Source organism: Macaca mulatta, chromosome 4 (genome assembly GCF_049350105.2).
Source record: "Macaca mulatta isolate MMU2019108-1 chromosome 4, T2T-MMU8v2.0, whole genome shotgun sequence".
In the NCBI taxonomy this organism is placed as follows: Eukaryota; Metazoa; Chordata; class Mammalia; order Primates; family Cercopithecidae; genus Macaca; species Macaca mulatta.
Genome location: NC_133409.1, coordinates 18218135 through 18237620, shown reverse-complemented (window position 1 = coordinate 18237620; position 19486 = coordinate 18218135). Strand labels below are relative to the sequence as shown.

The following is a 19486-nucleotide window of genomic DNA, read 5'->3' as shown; positions in this document are numbered from 1 at the left end:
GTTTTGAACAAAGAATGTAAAATGTCAATTATTTATGTGAACTATAGGAATCACTGCTTTGAAAATATAAAAATGTTTATTTTTGATTATTTTTTTCCTCCCTCAGGAGATACCTACTTAAGTAACTAATTCAACTTAGTACTCTTTTTCACTCTTACCTGAGAATATGTCTTATTGTCTGAAATACCATAGTTTTTTCTAATTTAAATAAATAAATATATAGTAAATATATATTTAAGTGATATTGTGCATCTTTATCCCATATCTATTATCATATCTATTATCTATTATCATATCCCATATCTATTATCATAGCAACAACTTCTTTTCAAAGCATTTTTTTCTTTTGAGAATGTTAAACTGTAAAAATGCTAGAAGTGGTGCATAAATAATACTAGCAAAAGTGTCATGGGTTTCTAATCAATCATTTTCTTTAAATGATATAGAAAGTATTTTAAACATGTCTAAAATTAGTAGACGAAGTACAATGTGATAATCAATGAATTGTACATATTTCAGAATACCCACAATCACTAAGTATCTGTCAAGTGTACTTAAATTTAAAATAACCAGACTTTTGCCTTCCAAAGGTTTTGTTGTTGTTGTTATTGTTGCTTGTTGGCTTTGCTATCATTATTTATTTATTTTTAAAAGATGCTCAAAGATGTGATCCCTCTCCATAGAGAAGGATGGTTTTGCAGATTAGGCATTGTTTGTGGCGTTATTTATTATTTAGAATGGTGGTGGGAAGTTCCTTGCTCAATTCCTGTTTCCTCAAGGTCCCAAGTAGTTATTGTTTCCTTTAGACACAAATATTCTGAAGGTCTGCCTTGCCTTGCGTGTGCTTCAGAAGAAGGGAAGGGATGCTGTTTTTCCCTTCCCGATTGTACACCTGATTCTGATGGTGGAATGGGGGTGGAGGTAAACCATGTGTCAGAGAGCCTGTTTACCTAAATGAGGAAGCTCCCTCTAACTGCTGGATTTTGCTCTCCCTTCACATAGTTAAATGCATGTTCGATTGTCGCAAAATGTTACCAAATTGTTTAAAAACCTGCAATCAATTATTTTTTCAAAACCTGAGAACGTCCTTTAGAGACTATAGATTATTTTATAAGAAAGTAAGCTGATCATGTAAAACTCTTGGTAGGGGCAACACATACATAGGTTAGAATATCTACTGTTCTTTTTAAAGAAATTATATTGTGTTCAACGTATTTGTCACTTTTAAAGTATCTAAGGATAAGTCAAAAGGTATTGTTTACTGATAAGATCTTCATTACATTCACTCCTTTCAAAGCACTTGCAACCTAGCATAGGTAAAATATTTCTCTTTATAATGTTTATTCAAAAGATTCAAAACAGTGTTTGATTTTTGCCTCCTTTCCATTTTATAGAACAAACTTTAAAACATTCCAAACATATATCGAACTCTTACGATGTGCTAGGCACAATATTAGGTGTGAAGAATATGAATAATAAGAAAACTCTGGCCTCACAGACCTTTCTAATGCAAAAGATGGATACTATAATAATATTTGTGTAATATAATAATATGGATACATAACAATCATATGCATAGGTATAAAATTGAAAATTATCAATCCGTGGAATAAATGCAAGTACATATCACAAGAGATAGGTGAAGGGTGACAGATTTGGGGCAGGCTTCCAGAGGAGGACCTTACTCAACAGATTTTGACAGGTATATAATAACTCACCAAATAAGGAAAAGGTAATGGGGTGGGAGTGGGTTCTGAATAACCCAAGAAGAGGGCCGGTGTGATAGGTTCAATAGTTCCTTAACAAATTCATGGATTAAAATCTGATCCCCAGTACTTTATAAACTTATTTGGGGATAGGGCCTTTACCATGTTAAAATGAAATCATTAGGGTAGGCCCTAATCCAATATGACTGGTGTCCTTACAAAATGGTACATTTGGAGACAGAGCAGCATACAAGGAGAATGTCACGTGAACATCAACACAGAGGTCAGAGTGATGCGTCTACAAACCAAAGAACACCAAAGATAGCTGGCAAACCACCAGAACTAGGAGAGAGCCTGAAACAAATTCTTCCTCACTGCCCTTAGAAGGAACTAACCCTGTTGACACCTTGATTTCAGAATTCCTGCTTCCAGAGCTGTGAGACAATACATTCTTGTTGTCTAAGCCACCCATTTTGTGATATTTTATTACAGCAGCCCTACCAAACGAATACAGATGTGCTGAGTCTTGGTAGTAGGAAGAATAAAAATATGAGTTGCGTCAGGAACTACTAATAGTTGTGAATTCTAGGCTCATAGAAACATTCAATGGCAAAGTACTTGAAAGTGAGAATACGGGAGTAGACAATAGTGGCTTCCAGAGAACCATGCTCAGGAGTTGGATTCTATCAAGTAGATAATGGTAAATAAATCAGGAATCTTAATTAACAGAGTGATATGGCCATATTTTTGTTTACAAAAAGATCATCCCAGCAGCAATCTGAATACTGTTTTGAGGAAAAAAAGAGTGGGAAAAGGAGGTATTATAAATAGGAGTTCTCCTTGGCAATGCTTACCAGAGTTTAGTGATGCATGGGCAATTTAAAAGTATTTGTAGGGGAGTTTGCAAATGGTACCTGTCTTAGTTTGTTTTGTATTGCTACAACAGAATATCACAAGCTGAGAAAATTTTGAAGAACAGAAACCTATTTGCCTCACAGTTGTGGTGGCTGGGAAGTTCACAATCAAGATGCCGTATCTGGCGAGGGCCTTCTCACCCATCCTATGGTAGAAAGGCAAAAAGAGGGTGAGAGAGAAAAAAGATCAAACTTGCAGCCTTAAATCCTTTTACAATCTTCATTAATACATTCATGAAGGTGAAGCCCTCATGATTGAAACACCTCCCATTAAGTGACACCTTCCAATACCGTTGCATTGGGAATTAAATTTCCAATATATGCTTTAGAGGGGACACATTTAAACTGTAGCACTTCATCTCTGGCCCTCAAAACTCATGTCCTTCTCACATGCAAAATAAATTCTTTCAACCTGATAGTCCCCTAAGTATTAACTCATTCCAGCACCAACTAAAAGTTCAATGTCCAGATTCTCATCTGATATGGTTTGGCTATGTCTCTACCCAAATTTCATCTTGAATTGTAGTTTCCATAATCTCTATGTGTCCTGGGAGGGAACTGGTGGGAGGTAATTAAATCATGGGGGTGGTTGCCCCCATCCTGTCTTCATGATAGTCAGTAAGTTCTCACAAGATCTAATGATTTTATAAGAAGCTTTCCCCACTTTGCTCAGCACTTCTCTGTCCTGCTGCCATGTGAAGATGGATGTGTTTGCTTCCTTTTCTGTCATGATTGTAAGTTTCCTGAGGCCTCCCCAGCCATTCAGAACTGTGAGTCACTTAAATCTCTTTCCTTTATAAATTACCCAGTCTCAGGCATTTCTTTATAGCAGCATGAGAACAGACAAACACATCATCTAAATCAGATATGGGTGAGAGTCAAGGCAGGATTCTTCCTGAGCCATATTCTCCTCCAGCTGTGAGCCTGTGAAATTAAACAAATTGTCTAGTTCCAAAATACAGTGGTGGAACAGACATAGAATAGAAATTTCATTCCACAAGGAAGAAATTAGCAAGAATAAAGGGGTAGCAGTTACCACGTAAGTCCAAAACTCAACAGGGAAAACAACATTAGGTCTTAAAGCTGGAAGGTAATTTTTTTGACTCCATGTTCCACATCCTAGATACGCTGGGACAGAGTTGGGCTCCCAAGACCTTGGGCAGCCCTGTCCCTATGGCTTTACTGGGCTGTCTACCCAGCAACTCTTACAGATTAGAGTCTAGTGCTTGTAGCCCACCAAGGCTGGAGTTGCATGCTGGTAGCTCTACAGTTCTGAGTTCTTAGGATTTGCCTTGCTCTCCTGGCTCCACGAGGCATTGCCCTATTGATGTCTCCCTGCAATGGCTCTTCCTTTGTGACAAATCTCCACTTGCTCCCCCAGTCTATCTGGGACATTCTTTGAAATTTAGGTGGAGGCCACTATGGCCCTACAGCTCTCAAATTCTGTGCGTCTGTGGAGTCAGCACCACATGGACATTGCCAAGACTTACAGCTTGCTCCTTATGGAATGATCGCCCAACCACACCTGGGCCCACTTGAGCCACAACTGAGGTGACCAAGGAATACTGTGCAGGAATGTGGGGAACAGAGGCCTGATGTGGCCCTGAGTAGTGAGTTTCCAGACTGTGCTCTGGTTCCATCTACTGAAACCATTCTGCCCTCCTGGAGCTCTGGGCCTTTGATGGCAGGAGCAGCTTCAAAGATTTCCAAAATGTTTTTGGAGTCATTCTCCCTTTGTTCTGATGAGTAGAACCTGATTTTCTCCTATCCATATTGATCTCTCTTGCAAACAAATGCTGGGCTACACCCTTAATATTCTCTCCCAAACATGCTTTTTTATTCATTATATGACCAGACTGAGAGCTTTCCAAATTTTTCTGTCTGATTCCCTTTTAATTATAAATTTTGCCTTTAAACCAATTTTATTTTCTCTCATTTTACTGCAAGTGACTAAAATAAGTCATGCACCGTCTTGAATTCTTTGCCACTTAGATATTTCTTCTGCCAGATATCCTAGTTCATCATCTTAAGTTTTGCCTTTTACAAAGTCCTAGTGCAAAGTTCTCTGCAACTGTATAAAAAGGATGGCCTTGGCCAGGGGCGATGGCTCACGCCTGTAATCCCAGCACTTCGGGAGGCTGAGAAGGGTGGATCACGAAGTCAGGAGTTCAAGACAAGGCTGGCCAAGATGGTGAAACTCCATCTCTACCAAAAGTACAAAAAATTCGTTGGGCGTGGTAGTGGGTGCCTGTAATCCCAGATACTCAGAAGACTGAGGCTGAAAACTGCTTGAACCCAGGAAGTGGAGGTTGCAGTGAGAGGAGATTGTACCACTGCACCACTCCAGCCTGGGTGACAGAGCAAGACTCTGTCTCCCCCCTGCCGCAAAAAAAAGGATGACCTTTACTTCACTTTCTAATATCTGTTTCTCATTTCTATCTGAAACCTCATGAGAATGTCCATATTTCTAGCAACATTCTGATGACTACCACTTAAGTAATCTATAAGAAGATTTAGGATTTCTCTACTGCTCTCTTCTTCTGAGTCCTCATCAGAATTGTCTTTAATTCTTTATTCATGGCAAGATAGGCCTTTTCTAGCATGCTCCTCTAAATTATTTCAACCTTTGCCCATTGCCCAGTTTCAAAGCTGCTTCCACATTCTCAGGTGTTTATTACAGCAACAGCCCTATTTGTTGGTACCAATTTTCTGTCTTGGTCCCTTTCAAGTGACTATAAAGAAAATAATACAAACTGGTAATTTATAAAGCACTGTGGGAGGCCAAGGCAGGCAGATCACCTGAGGTCAGGCGTTCGAGAGCAGCCTGGCCAACGTGGCAAAATCCCTCCTCTACTAAAAATTACAAAAACATTAGCTGGGTGTGGTGGCACATGCCTGTAATCCCAGCTGCTCAGGAGACTGAGGCAGGAGAATTGCTTGAACTCAGGAGGTGGAGGTTTCAGGGAGCTAAGATTGTGCTTTTGCACTCCAGCCTGGATGACAGAGCAAGATTCTGTCTCAAAAAAAAAAAAAAAAGAATAGATGTTTATTTAACTCACAGTTCTGGAGGTGGGAAGTCCAAGATTGAGGGGCTGCATCTGGTGAGGGCCTTCTTGCTGTGTCATCTCATGCCAGAAAGGCAAAGAGAGTATGAGACAGAACAAGAGATTGAACTCACAGCCTCAAGTGCTTCTATAATTGGCATTAATCTATTCGTGAGGGTGGAGTCTTCATGACATAAATTTCTTCCCTTAGGCCTCATCTCCCAACAATATTGCATTGAAGATTAAGTTTTAAACACATGCACTTTAGGAGACACATTCAAATCATAGCAGTACCAAAGAGTATACCCTGCAGAGACCGAAAGCATCAAACCAAACCATTGGGAAGTTCATTCAAATTTTTCTTCTCTACGTTAACTAAAATCAAAGAATGAGGAAAATGTTGCCTGCGCCTGAGAAAGGCTCACTATTTCTTTTCTTTAAATTATAGCCATTATACTCCATGGAAAATACTAGACAGGGATTTTTCTTGATTTATTAGGAATAGACTCCATACGATAAGGTGCATTTTGGTAATCACGAGTACTCTTACTTACTAATGGCTAAACTCCCTAAGGGTTAACCACAGTCTTTTGTTGGCTGTTTATTAAGCAGCCTGCAGTATAGGTAATTAATTTACCGAATGTTTCACGCAGGCTAGTTGAACCAGCCTGAAGAAAATCACATGTTGGAAAGCCAGAGTCTTAGAAGTGAAAATTACAAAGCAGAGAGTCTTTTGAGCCAATCAGTCTATTCAGTCCCTACTTGATGTTTGACAATATTACAAAGGAGCATGACTGTAAATAAAAGCAAGTCTAAAAATACATTTTTGTGTGCTTGGCAAATTATTACTTTAATGTGGTGGCTTAAGTACTTCTTTGTGTTTCATTCTTTTTTTTTTTTGGCATAAACTTAGCACATATGATAGCATATTGACGTTTCCATCTGTGGCGTCCCAGAATATCTGTGCAGAGCCTTATATAACTATACTGATAAATAGTCTTGTTATATAATTATTTATTATTTATATGAAATGTATTTATATATTTATCTTTATTATATAAATATAGCTTGTTTTATTCACGTTGTCTTATTGCACTTCACAGATATATTATTTTTATTTTAAGATCAAGGTTACAAGTGCAGGCTTGTTACATAGGTAAACTTGTGTCATGGGGAGTTGTTTTACAGATTATTTTATCACCCAGGTATTAAGCCTGGTACCTATTAGTCATTTTTCCTGATCTTCTTCTTCCTCCCACCCCCTCAACCTACAGTAGGACCCAATGTCTGTTGTTTCCCATCTTGTGTCTGTGAGTTCTCATCATTTAGCTCCCACTTATAAGTAAGAACAAGTGGTATTTGTTTTTATGTCCCTGTCTTAGTTTGCTAAAGATAATGGCTTCTAGCTCCATCCATGTCCCTGCAAAGGACATGATCTCATTCTTTTTTGTGGCTGCATATAATTCAATGGTGTATATGTACCACATTTCCTTGATTCATTCTATCATTGATAGGCATTTAGGTTGATTCCATGTCTTTGCTGTTGTGAATAGTGCTGCAATAAACATACACATGCATGTGTCTTTATAATAGAATGACTTATATTCCTTTGGGTATATGCCAAGTAATTGGTATATCCTAGGTCACTTAAGAATTATGCTATATTTAATCTGCTTCTAGATTTTTGAGGAATCACCACACTGTCTTCCACAATGGTTGAACTAATTTAAACTCCCACCAACAGTGTATAAGCATTCCTTTTTCTCCACAACCTCATCAGCATCTGTTATTTTTTTGTCTTTTTAATAGTAGCCATTCTGACTGGTGTCAGATGGTATCTCATTGTGGTTTTGATTTGCATTTCTCTAACAATCAGTGATATTGAGCTTTTATTCATATGACTGATCATTGACCACATGTATGTGTTCTTTTGAAAAGTGTCTATATTCTTTGCCCACTTTTTATAAGGTTGTATGTTTTTTTCTTGTAAATTTGTTTAAGTTCCTTATGGATGCTGAATATAGACCATTGTTGAATGCACAGTTTGCAAAAATTTTCTGTCATTCTGCAGGTTGTCTGTTTACTCTGTTGATAGTTTCTTTTGCTCTTTAATTAGATCTCATTTGTTAAATTTTACTTTTGTCAAAATTGCTTTTGGCATCTTCATCATGAAATCCTTGCCCTTGCCTATGCCCTGAATGGTATTGCCTAGGCTGTCTTCCAGGGCTTTTGTATTTTTAATGAATTGGAGGTATGCAACAACCCTGCATGGAACAAATCTATTGACACCATTTTTCTAATAGTGTGTGCTCACCTTGGGTCTCTGTGTCACATTTTGGTAATCTTGCAATATTTTAAAATTGCTCCATTTTATTACATCTGTTACGGTGATCTGTGATCAATGATCTTTTATATTACTATTGTAATTGTTTTGGGGGCACCACAAGTCATGCCCATATAAGATAGTGAACTTAGTAATTTTGCATGTGTTCTGTCTGCTTTGATGACTGGGTGTCCCACCTTCTCTCTCCTTCTCCTCAAGCATCCCTGTTTCCTGAAACAGAGTATTATTAAAATTAGGACAATTAATAACACTGCAATGGCCTCTAAGTATTCAAGTGAAAGGAAGAGTTATACATCTCCCACTTCCAATTAAAAGCTAGAAATAAATGATTAAGCTTAGTAAGGAAGCCAGGTCAAAAGAAGAGATAGGCTGAAAGCCAGGTCTCTTGCTACAGATAGTTAGCAAAGTTGTGAGTGCAAAGGAAAAGTTCTTTAAGAAAATTAAAACTTCAATTCCAGTGAACACATAAATGATCATGAAAGAAAAATAGTCTTATTGCTGATATGGAGAAAGTTTTAGTGGCCTGGATAGAAGATCAAACCAGCTACAATATTCCCATAAGCCAAGGCATAATTCAAAACAAGGACCTAACTTTCTCTAATTTTATGAGATAAGGAAGTTGAAGAAAAAATGTTGAAAGCTGAGAGCAGTCAGATCATGAGGTTTAAGAAAATACGCCATCTCCATAACATAAGAATGCAAGAAGAACAAGTGCTGATGTAGAAACTGCAGCAAGTTATCCAGAGGATCTAGCTAAGAACATCAATGAAGATAGCTACATGAAACACCAAATTTTCAATGTAGACAAAACTGTCTTCTGTTGGAAGAAGATACCATCTAAGGCTTTCATAGCTAGAGAGGGGAAGTCAAAGCCTGCTTCAAAACTTCAAAGGACAGGCTGACTCTCTTGTTAGGGGGTAATGCAGTTGGTAACTTTGAGTTGAAGTCAATGCTCATTTATCATTTTGAAAATCCTAAGTCCCTTAAGAATTATGCCATATTTGCTCTGTCTGTACTTTATAAACAGAACAACAAATCCTGGATGATAGCACATCTGTTTGAAATATGGTTTACTGAATATTTTAAGTCCACTGTTGAGACCTACTATTCAGGAAAAAAGATTCCTTTTAAAATAGTATTGCTCAGGGACAATGTACCTAGTCAGTCAAGAGCTGTGACAAATATGCACAAAGAGATCAGTGTTGTTTTCGTATTCGCTAACACAGCATTCATTCCACAGTCCATGGATCAAAGACTAATTCTGACTTTTAAGTCTTATTTTTTAAGAAATACATTTTTTAAAGCTGTAGCTGCCATAGAGAGTGATTTCTCTGATGTGTCTGGGCAAAGTAGACTGAAAACTTTCTGGAAAGCATTCACCATTCTAAATCCATTAGGAATATCCATGATTCACGAAAGGAAGTAGAAATGTCTACAATAATAGGAATTTATAAAAATTTGATTAAAGCACTAAGACATAGCTTTGAGTGGTTCAAGCTTCAGTGGAAGAAGTAACTGCAGACATGCTGTAAATACTAAGAAAAGTGAGATTAAAAATGGAACTTGAAGATGTAACTGAATTGCAGCAATCCCATGATCAAACTTGAACAGATGAAGAGTTGCTCAATTCTTATTGAGCAAAGAGAGTGGTTTCTTGAGATAGAATCTATTCCTGGCAAAGATGGTATGAACATTATTAAAAGGACAACAAAAGATTTAGGGTATTATATAACTTTTTTGATAAAGCAGTGACAGAGTTTGAGAGAATTTATTTCAATTTTGAAAGAAGTTCTAGTGTGTGTGTGTTAGTCAGTTTTATGTTGCTATAAAGGAATACCTGAGACTGGGTAATTCATAAAGAAAAGAGATTTATTTGGCTCATGGTTCTGCAGGCTGTATAAGAATGGCTCATGGTTCATGAAGGTTATGTAAGCATCTACACTACTTCTGGTGAGGCCTCAGGAAGCTTTTACTCATGGTGAAAGGCAAACTGGGAGCACACATGTCACATGGCAAAAGGAGGAACAAGAGAGAGATGCCAGGTTATTTTAGATAATCAGCTCTCATATGAACTAACAGAGCAAGAGCTCACTCATTACTGTGAGGATGACATCAAGCCATTCATGAGGGCTCTGCCCCCTTGACCCAAACACCTCCTACTAGGCCCCATCTCCAACACTGGGGATCACATTTCAACACGCAATTAAGAGGGGACAGACATCCAAACTATAGCAGTGGGTAAAATACTAACAAACAGCATCATATTCCACAGAGAACTCTTTTGTGCAAGGAAGAGTCAATTAATGCAGCAAACTTCATTGTAGTCTTACTTTTAAAAATTGCCACAATCACTCCCTTGTCAGTGAGCAAACATCAACACAGAGATAAGACCTTCCAGCAATGAAAAGATTAGGACTTGCTAAAGTCTCAGTTAGTCGTTAGCATTTTTTATCAATAAGGTATTTTTAAATTAAAGTATGTACATTTTAAAGACATAATGCTATTGCACAGTATAGTGTAAACATAACTTTTATATGCATTAAGAAACCAAAAAACATGTGTGACTAGCTTTATGGCAATATTCATTTTATTGCAGTGATTCTGAGCCAAACTCACAATATCTCCAAGGTATGCATGTGTATTTATCAGAGGACAACTCACTACCAGTCCACCCATGGCTTTTTCAACTGGAAACAGAATTAAGACCAGATTATCACATTACTGTAGAGATAGGAAAGATTTCTGAAGAATTTTCTGTAAATGTATAACACAAAAATAAAATCCATGCAATAATTACCAGACTAAATTGTACCTTGTGTTCAGGATATTATTCTCCAATTCTTTTCAGAAATGAGATAGAAGTGTTTCAGAAGGACAACCATTGCTTCAGGGTATAAAAATATATATTAACAATTTTCAGCATTACTGATCCCTTATCATATACCAAGGACTTTTCCAAATAATTTGTATGCTTCACTTTATTGAATTCTCATAATAGTGCTATATAGAATTATGATTATGATTCTTATTTTACATGGGAATTTAGTCTTAGAAAGATGAGTAAATTGCCTAATAGGTGTAGAAAATGATGAAGCTGTTTTCCTGAAAAAGCAACAACTATTAGGAAAAACGATGTCAAATGTTCATATAAAACAGTGTATGTTTCTGTGTATATAGTGTGTGTGTATGTGTTTGTGTATGTGATTGCATGTGCTGTGTGTGTGTATGTTTGTGATATATGAGAGTGTGTGTTGTGTATGTGCATGCACTGTGCATCAGAGTCAGAGACTGAGGGAGGACAGAGGAAGATTCTTTCATCATTCTTTAGGAGACTGTGTTGGTGTGATCCATTCCTATAATGAGGGTAATATGATTTTTTTTTGGATTTGAGGAGACGTGTCAGTATTTAGTAGGCCCCCTCAAATGAATTGTCACTTGAAAAATGAGGTTATTTATAATCATAGATTTGTATTGCACAAGCCTTTTCCCTTTCCTTCATACTAGCCATTCTCATAGGAGCAAACACAAAGCTGCAACCCAAATGACTCAGTTCTCATAAGGTCTTATAAACTGAACAATAATCACCACATTAAAATAAAGCAGACTCAGGAACCTTACATGGACATTCAGAATGCACCTAATTATGTACCTGCGGGCCCATCCTGTGCACTTAGATTGTGTAATGCTTAAATTTGGTTTGCAGCTTTTCTTTGCTGGGGTTGAGTGATTCAAAGAGAAGAGATGAAACTGTATAGCCTAAGGAAGAAGTTGTTTCTAACAGGCCTCAGGGTTTGAAAAATGGATAGACTCCTGATTGCAAAAATCCCTGTCTCCGAACAGGAGGGGGATTATCTTTTCTCCCAACTTCAAATATTCCAGTCACAGAACTTGCACTTCTATGTTTTGGTTTCCTTTTATCCAGATGGAAACTTTTATTTGACGGGATTTAATCTATATAAACAAATGCAAAATATTAAACTTAACAAAAATGACGAAACATATATTTCACTTTTTAGACTCTCTATGACTTTGGGGCTTGTCTGCCAGTTTGCTATAGTCACTTCATAGAATGATGTTGCTGACCTCAACCAGTGCCTCTCCAAGAACTCAAAGGGTAGCAGAGCTTCTTACATGGGACAGGGACTCCTTAGTTTAAACATTTTGTTTTCAATTCCCTCACACCTGCTACCGGATCCAGGGAGGAGGTTTGAAAACCAGAGGGATACAGTGGGTGAGATCTTAGTTCAGGGCTGCAAAAACAAGCACTGTTTGTTTGTTTTGCAAAAACAAAAAATGGCCGCTTCCTCTCTGAAGACGCTTGATAAGCACTCCTGAAGGTCTGTGTTGGGCTCTTGATGAAATTACTCTTTCTATCTTAAGTCACAAAAAGAGCCTATAGTCCTCATTGTTAACACAGGAGTTCACACCCCATTTCCTCAATACCTCCCTTTCTTTTTCACATGCCTCTTTCCTTTTCCTTCTGGCTTCAACAAACGTAGGGAGCGTGAAGACACAAAAACAACACACACCCAAAGGCACGTACATGCGCACACACAGACAGCTCTCACCTCACAATTGTTGTACTAAAATGTAAAATACCAGTATTTTCAAGATTAGCATTTCATTTGCAAATGGATTGTCCAAAATATGGCAAAGAAGTAGAAAAGAAATATGTGCATTTGCTCCTTTCCCCCATGTTATCAGAATGAGAGTACACTTGAGTCTGCAGATATGAGAAAAAGTAATCTCAATAATATAAAAACACTAAGTTCAAGTAGTTATTTGCTTACTGTAACAAATATTTATTAAGTGCAGCAGTCTTGTTCACTTTGTATAACGAGAGTAGCAATCCAGGTTTGTAACACATAAACATAAATTACTACAAATGTACTAATTCTCAGGAAAAAGATGGATCTTTTAAGATGTAGATAAGAATACCAAGTTTAACTGTTTCTGTGACTATACATTTGGAATTTACTTGCTATATTGGCTTTCCTAAAAGACAATTTATAAGGTAAGCAAAGCCTTCTGAAATAGGATGAACCCCCCGCTGAGAAGGAATAGACAGTAACTCATAACCACCATCGTATGATTGAAAGAAGATACAGTGGCTTTCTAAGAAAACATTTGTGACTTAAACTATTTTGTGAGTTCATGTTTGACTTATAAGTCACTAAAAGAGCACAAATACCGGAAGGGGAAATTCTGCTACTGACTTTTATAACATTTCAAAGAAGGAGAAGCCCAGGTTTGAGCTACCGAAGTCATTCTTGTCACAGTTTTCCCAGAAACATGAGCCATTTTTTTCTAAAGACAGTTATCATTTATGGAGACAATATTGTCAGTATTGGATTTTGTCTAACATGTATAGAGAAAGCAGTTTTCCTCTATGTCTGTACTGTATATGCAAATTTGAGTATTTGAAATGTGTCTTGTTCAAAGACAGCTATGTGGTAAATATTTCAGAGACATTAAAAAATGTACAATATCTTGTATATAATTTTTATACTGATTACATGGTGAAGGATATTTTGGATACATTGGGTCAGTAAAATGTATTATTAAAATTAATTTTACCTGTTTCATTCTACTTTTTTAAAAATGTGGCTGCTAAAGTTTAAAATTACAAAAGTGACTCACTTTCTATTTCTATTAGGAAAATTCTCCTCTAGATATTTCATTTTATTTACATGATGTAACCAGCTGTGAGGATACCTTTTGAATTAAGAGGGTTAAATTTTTTAAAAATGTAACTTTAAATTTGTGATTAGATGTTCAATGTCACTTTTTTCCCTACGAAATGCCAAGGAGTTATTAATAGCGAAAAATTTAAATTTAATAATAATCTGTCTTTTGATATGAGCTTAATATTTCTCCATTATATGTGTGTATATTTCCAAGATGATTAATGGCTACTTTCCGTCTTCAGATTAAGGTTTTGCTCAAAAATACATCATCTTATTGCTGCCAACACAGCTACTTTCCGCCATGGCCACACTCTTCTATGTTGAGATTCTTGGATATTCTTTCAATCCTAAGAGCTTATATTTTTACAGTTTTGAATATTAACTCCATAGACAGCAGCCTACTCTGCCCTGAAAAACATACAAGCAATTAGTGTGTCCGTCAGTCAATCAACAACATTCATTGAGTGCTTTCTTTATTGCTCTCAGCTAATGCTTTTTGAAGATGGAGAATGATAGTCTTGGCTCCTATTTTCAAGGAGGTGATAATTTTACAGTTGAAGAAACAAAATGACTTGCACCAAACAAAAGTGAAATAATACGTGATAGAAAGATTTCACATAAAAATAAACATTTTGGCTTCTCTTGAAAAATGGCAACCTTAGCTTGCAGTATTGCAATGGCAGCCATTGTCTAAAGCTATATAGCTACTGTATACATTAGACGGACATACGAGCTGAAATGTGCTACTTTACATTATCCACCTGGCTCTGATAGGTATTTGAGTTTTCAATTCCATGTCTTGGTAATTATTAATGCCCCTTTCAACTCCCAGCTTTGATTACGAGACCCTTGACTTGGTAATTTAGCAATCTGCCTTACAGGCTGTACTATCAAAGTAGAGTTGGATTCATTATCCTTCATAATTTCTATTAAAAAAGAAAAAGCCAGTAAATATTCCTTACCTCCAATAGTGGCAGGAAATATTACAGTGGCAATTTAAATAATAAACATTATGAAAAATCATCAATTATCCAGATGAACTTTTTGTGATAGTATAATTAACTCAGTATTTGCCAGATCTGGTTTCTATCACTTGTATGGGATTTTTTTGAGATAAAGAAATACTGGTATGGGATTAGTAATAATGTTACCCATTTGTTTATGTTATCTACCAGGCAGAAAAGGGACAATCTGTATAGTAGATACTATGATGTCATTATTTAGTAGTTCATTCATAATTGAGAATGACAAGATGTCATTATGAAAAAATAAATAGCCAATTTCTCCGTATGTTCCTTGATATTTAAAAAATGTGTTTGTCACACAAAATTCTCTATTGAGAACTACAATGGAGCTGGATTGTAGTGCTTGTATGTGGTAGAAGTGGCACAAATACCGGGAAAATTTAGCCAGAAATTTCTTTCACTTGCCATTTCAACATTTTATGCTTCTTTTAAAGAGTGTGACAAATGATGCATTAGAATTCTGAGTAAACTTCTTCATCTATGAAAAGGAAACAGCACTGAACACTGTACTTTCTTATTTTCCTGGCAATTCCTTATAATATAGGTTAACAAGGCACCCTATTTGCCATCCTGTTCTTTCATAGGTAAAGAAACTGAAGACTCACCAGATGAAGTGTTATGATTAAGACTACTCAGTTGTTCAAGGTGTCCATAAAGAAAATAAACTGATAACTACTACCCTGCCTAGATTGTCTAATCAATAGATTAGGCTTGCTTGCTGACACCAGCATGGTATGACTTCCAAAATATTTTGGCAGAGCATGGCAAAGACTTTCATGTCGACATTAAAAATACGTTAAGAAAATAAAACCTTTGTTGGATCTCCTGATACTTATTTTATGTTTCGGTATTGTTTTTATTCTAAATTTATAATATGGATGAGTGGGGAGGTGGGGACATGATCATTTTAGAGTGTTGGACCTCTTCAAATCTTCATCGGGCTTTCATGTTTGAAATTTATTTTGGTCTTTTATATTGATGACCACCTTTATATTTTTATTGAAGAGTCTCAAACTAACTTTGCATTATTTATGATTCATACAAAAGTCTGTGTTTTCATATCAGCCTTAGTTTCTCTGGGTCTTTCCCAAAGGTATGTGCTCCTTCGTTGAGGAATACCAGCACCTGAGAACAAAATTTCACTCCCTTGTACAACGCATGAGTAGAGACTGAATTGGGCATGAGGATGGAATGAGTGAAGCAACAGCCATAGCAGAGTGTTCTGAAGCCCGACTTCTGGAATTTTTCCTTCTTATAAAAGAACTTCTCGGGCGCCTAAGGCAAAAGATCACATGCAGATAAGCAAGGCAGCAACTCCTCTCATCAAAAATACAACACATCTATCACATTAGAAAGTACTGCTATGAATTAGAATCCCCAAGATTAAAGGGACCATAGACTTCCTCTAATCTTTGCAAAAGCCGTATTATAAAATTGTGCATTTTAATGGGAGCACCTTTACATGAGTTACTACACTAGTGAAAGAAGATGGAATTTAATTATCCATTCATTTGAATGCAACATTATAATCAGTTAAAGGGATGATTTTTATCTGTATCTTCAATTCACCTAAAATGCACGTGGTACACTTGACTTAAACATAATAAGAAACAGCACTGGATATTTGAAATCTGTGTTTTTGGCATCCCTTGGAAAGGATCTTGTAATATTAATAACACAGAATAAAAGTTTTAATATTCAACCATTAGTATTTCTTTAACAAATTTTGATGATGTGTATATTGGAATAAAGCAAATCAAATATGCAATGATTTTTTTTTTTTTTTTTTTTTTTTGAGACAGAGTTTCACTCTTGTTGCCCAGGCTGGAGTGCAATGGTGCAATCTCTGCTCACAGCAACCTACGCCTCCTGAGTTCAAGCCATTCTCCTGCCTCAGTCTCCGGAGTAGCTGGGATTACAGGCATTTGCCACCATGCCCGGGTAATTTTGTATGTTTTTTAAGTAGAGACGGGGTTTCTCCATGTTGGGTCAGGCTGGTCTCAAATCTCCCTTTTGTATTTTAATAGCTTGTGATGAGGTAGGTTTACTCTCTAGCTATTGAGTCAGTTCCATTTGATATGGAGTTAAGTAACTCTTTTGATAATGATTTGGCTAATCACAATGCCAAGCCTCCAGTGCATGCAAAGTGGACGTGAACTGATGACAATGATATAAATTTAATTTGTCAGTGCCATGAGGAAAACAATGAGCCAGATATTTATAATAAGGAAAGACATAAAAGTATATCTTTACCAGACTCAACTAAGAGTTTCAGCTTAGATTGGACATTTTCTTTGAATCACCCTTGGAAAGGATAATAGATGTAATTTATATGTGTCTTGACTTTTTATTTATTTATGACACACAAACACCTTCCACAAAAATCTAAGAGAAGTTTGGCGTACGGTAGATGCATGAATGGCAACATTGTTGGTGATAATGATTGTGTCCCCCGTTCTACCTGTAGTATTGCTTAATTGAATAATGGGATTATGGGGAAAGCGGCAGAGCTCTCTATCGACCTACTACCATTAGGCTTTTACTAATTTGCTTATGTTGCATGTTTTATCAGCAACACACTGAGCAAATAGGTTTTCTGCCTGAATTATGAAATTCATTTCTCTGTTGATAGTTTATGAATATTAGCCATTGAACGACAGATTTTCTTGTGTGTGTTTGTATTCATTGCTCCCTAGAGTGGTTGTTATATGTTGAATATGCCAGCTGTCTCTTGGAACTACTTTACAAAATAAGAGGATTTTTTTTTCCCTTCATAAAGGGAAAGTCAAGCTCTATTTTCCCCCTACATTATTTGATAAAATTAAATATTGTAAAGGAACATTTCCTTTCCAAATTATTTCTTTCACATAAATGGCACTTACTTCAAAGATTTTTTTCTTTATTTTCCCAAGTAGTGATGAGCAGCACAAAGGAATCTGACTTGAGTTTAATGGTGTTAGATGGTAAACACTGCATAGCACTTAGAATCCTCTTCAACAGTAATATGTGATAAGACATTTATATCAATAAAAAACTATAGAATAGGATCTGTAATTTCTACAAATTCTTTATGTTTGATATTTATTTCTGCAAATAGAAAATGGATATCTCGCTGAGAAGAAATGCAAAACGTAAGGAATCTGGGCAATGATAATTGTGTCTAGACATGGATGTTTTCATCTCTTCCTCCTCACCCCCATGCAGTGAGAAGTGGCTGTGAATTCTAAATCAAGAAGGCTGATATTGAAATCTACATACATTTCAATATAAGCAAGAATTATGGTTTGATGAAAGGATCACACCTTCTGGTTAAAATACAGTGGATAAAGACATGAGAAAGTGAAGTCTCATATGACACCGCTGAGAGTAATAAGCTTAGGAGACATCAGCAGGAAGAAGACCATGGGCTAGCTCAAGTATGACAGATCAGTGAGAATGGGATTACTTCTAAAACTGTCACACTTGCATGGGAGGCTTCCGTGCTCTTTTGCATAAATTCTTGGCTGACTGATGGAAAATTCTATAACCAGAGGATAAAAGTATCATCTCTAGAGCCTGACTACCTAGTACAACTGGGAACTAATTCAAAATATACAGCAAAAGCAATCCATGAGAATGCAGCCAATGGAAGATGAAGAAAAGTGAGCTATGTGGGAATAATATTCCATGAAAATGAAGGTCAGCTTCATAGGAAAAAAAAAACTCAACAGGATTTGCATATTAAGGAATTATCCTGACTTCCAAACTTGTTCCAAAGACCAATTAAACTGCAAAAAGAGAATCCATGCGATTTAGAAAGCCATTTTGCTGGGTCCTCCACAGGGAGAAAGAAAACAAGCAAACAAAAATTCCTGCTTTGTGGTTGTATTGAGATACAGAAAAGTTGTATCTGCCAATGGATAGGAGCCCATACACGCACATTCACTGTTCCAACATCCAAGCAATCACTGTCAGCTTATTCCAGTTAGCAAATCAGAGTGGGTTGTTTGAAAATCTTATTTTCTGAATGCAAAGACAATGTCACCTATCATTGGACCACATTAGCTAACTAGAAAGTGACTGCTTTTCCTTAGGCCTACTCAGGAACACACTTCCATCATTATAGGGTTTTATCCCTTACCAGGAGCTGGGATGAATCCTGTCTATGTGGATTCAAATCCACATAGACAGAAGTAAATAAAATATCAAACAAAATAAATAAATATCAGAGGTAATTTTTTTTTATTTTTTAGGATTCAAATTTTCGAGATCACTTTTGTTACAATATGTTTTTTTATTCTGGAGACTAAAAGATGGTGAGTGAAAAGAAACCTCATATTTCAGTTAGGCTAAATGTGAAAGTACTTGTTTAGATATCAGCTATCAAACACAGCATCATTAAGATACATTAATATATTTCTCAAGATTTCCTACCCAAGCAGTGATATTTTCCTAGAAAATTCTTTTCTTAGCCAGACTGAGGGACTCCATAGGAGCCCCCAGCATAGGAACGTAGCCAAGAAAGCCTAAGATAATTTATTTGATTATATTGTGAGATCTAGAGGAATCCTCTCATGCCATTTGAATGATTAAGAAAACCTTAGTCAATGCAAGAGCAATTAAAGGCAGAAAGATAATGATCACCCTCATAGTTATAAAAGCTGGTGTGTACTGAGGATGTTTCAAATGCCAAGCATTGTGTTAGATGCTTGATAAGCGGTACGTTATTTTATTGTCTCAATGCCTTTATAACATAGGTATTAATATCCACCTGTTTTTCAGTTGAG

At 36.5% G+C, this 19486-nt stretch overlaps 1 long non-coding RNA gene across 1 annotated transcript in view; it reads left to right on the top strand.

Annotated features, from left to right (window-relative positions):
- The window catches only part of LOC114677466 (uncharacterized), a 59813-nt gene extending 43095 nt beyond the window's left edge, over positions 1–16718 (top strand). Inside the window, exon 3 of the long non-coding RNA XR_003728767.2 lies at positions 16523–16718. This is a non-coding gene — a long non-coding RNA (uncharacterized LOC114677466). The remainder of the gene's footprint in view (positions 1–16522) is intronic.
- Positions 16719–19486: the final 2768 nt, after the last annotated feature.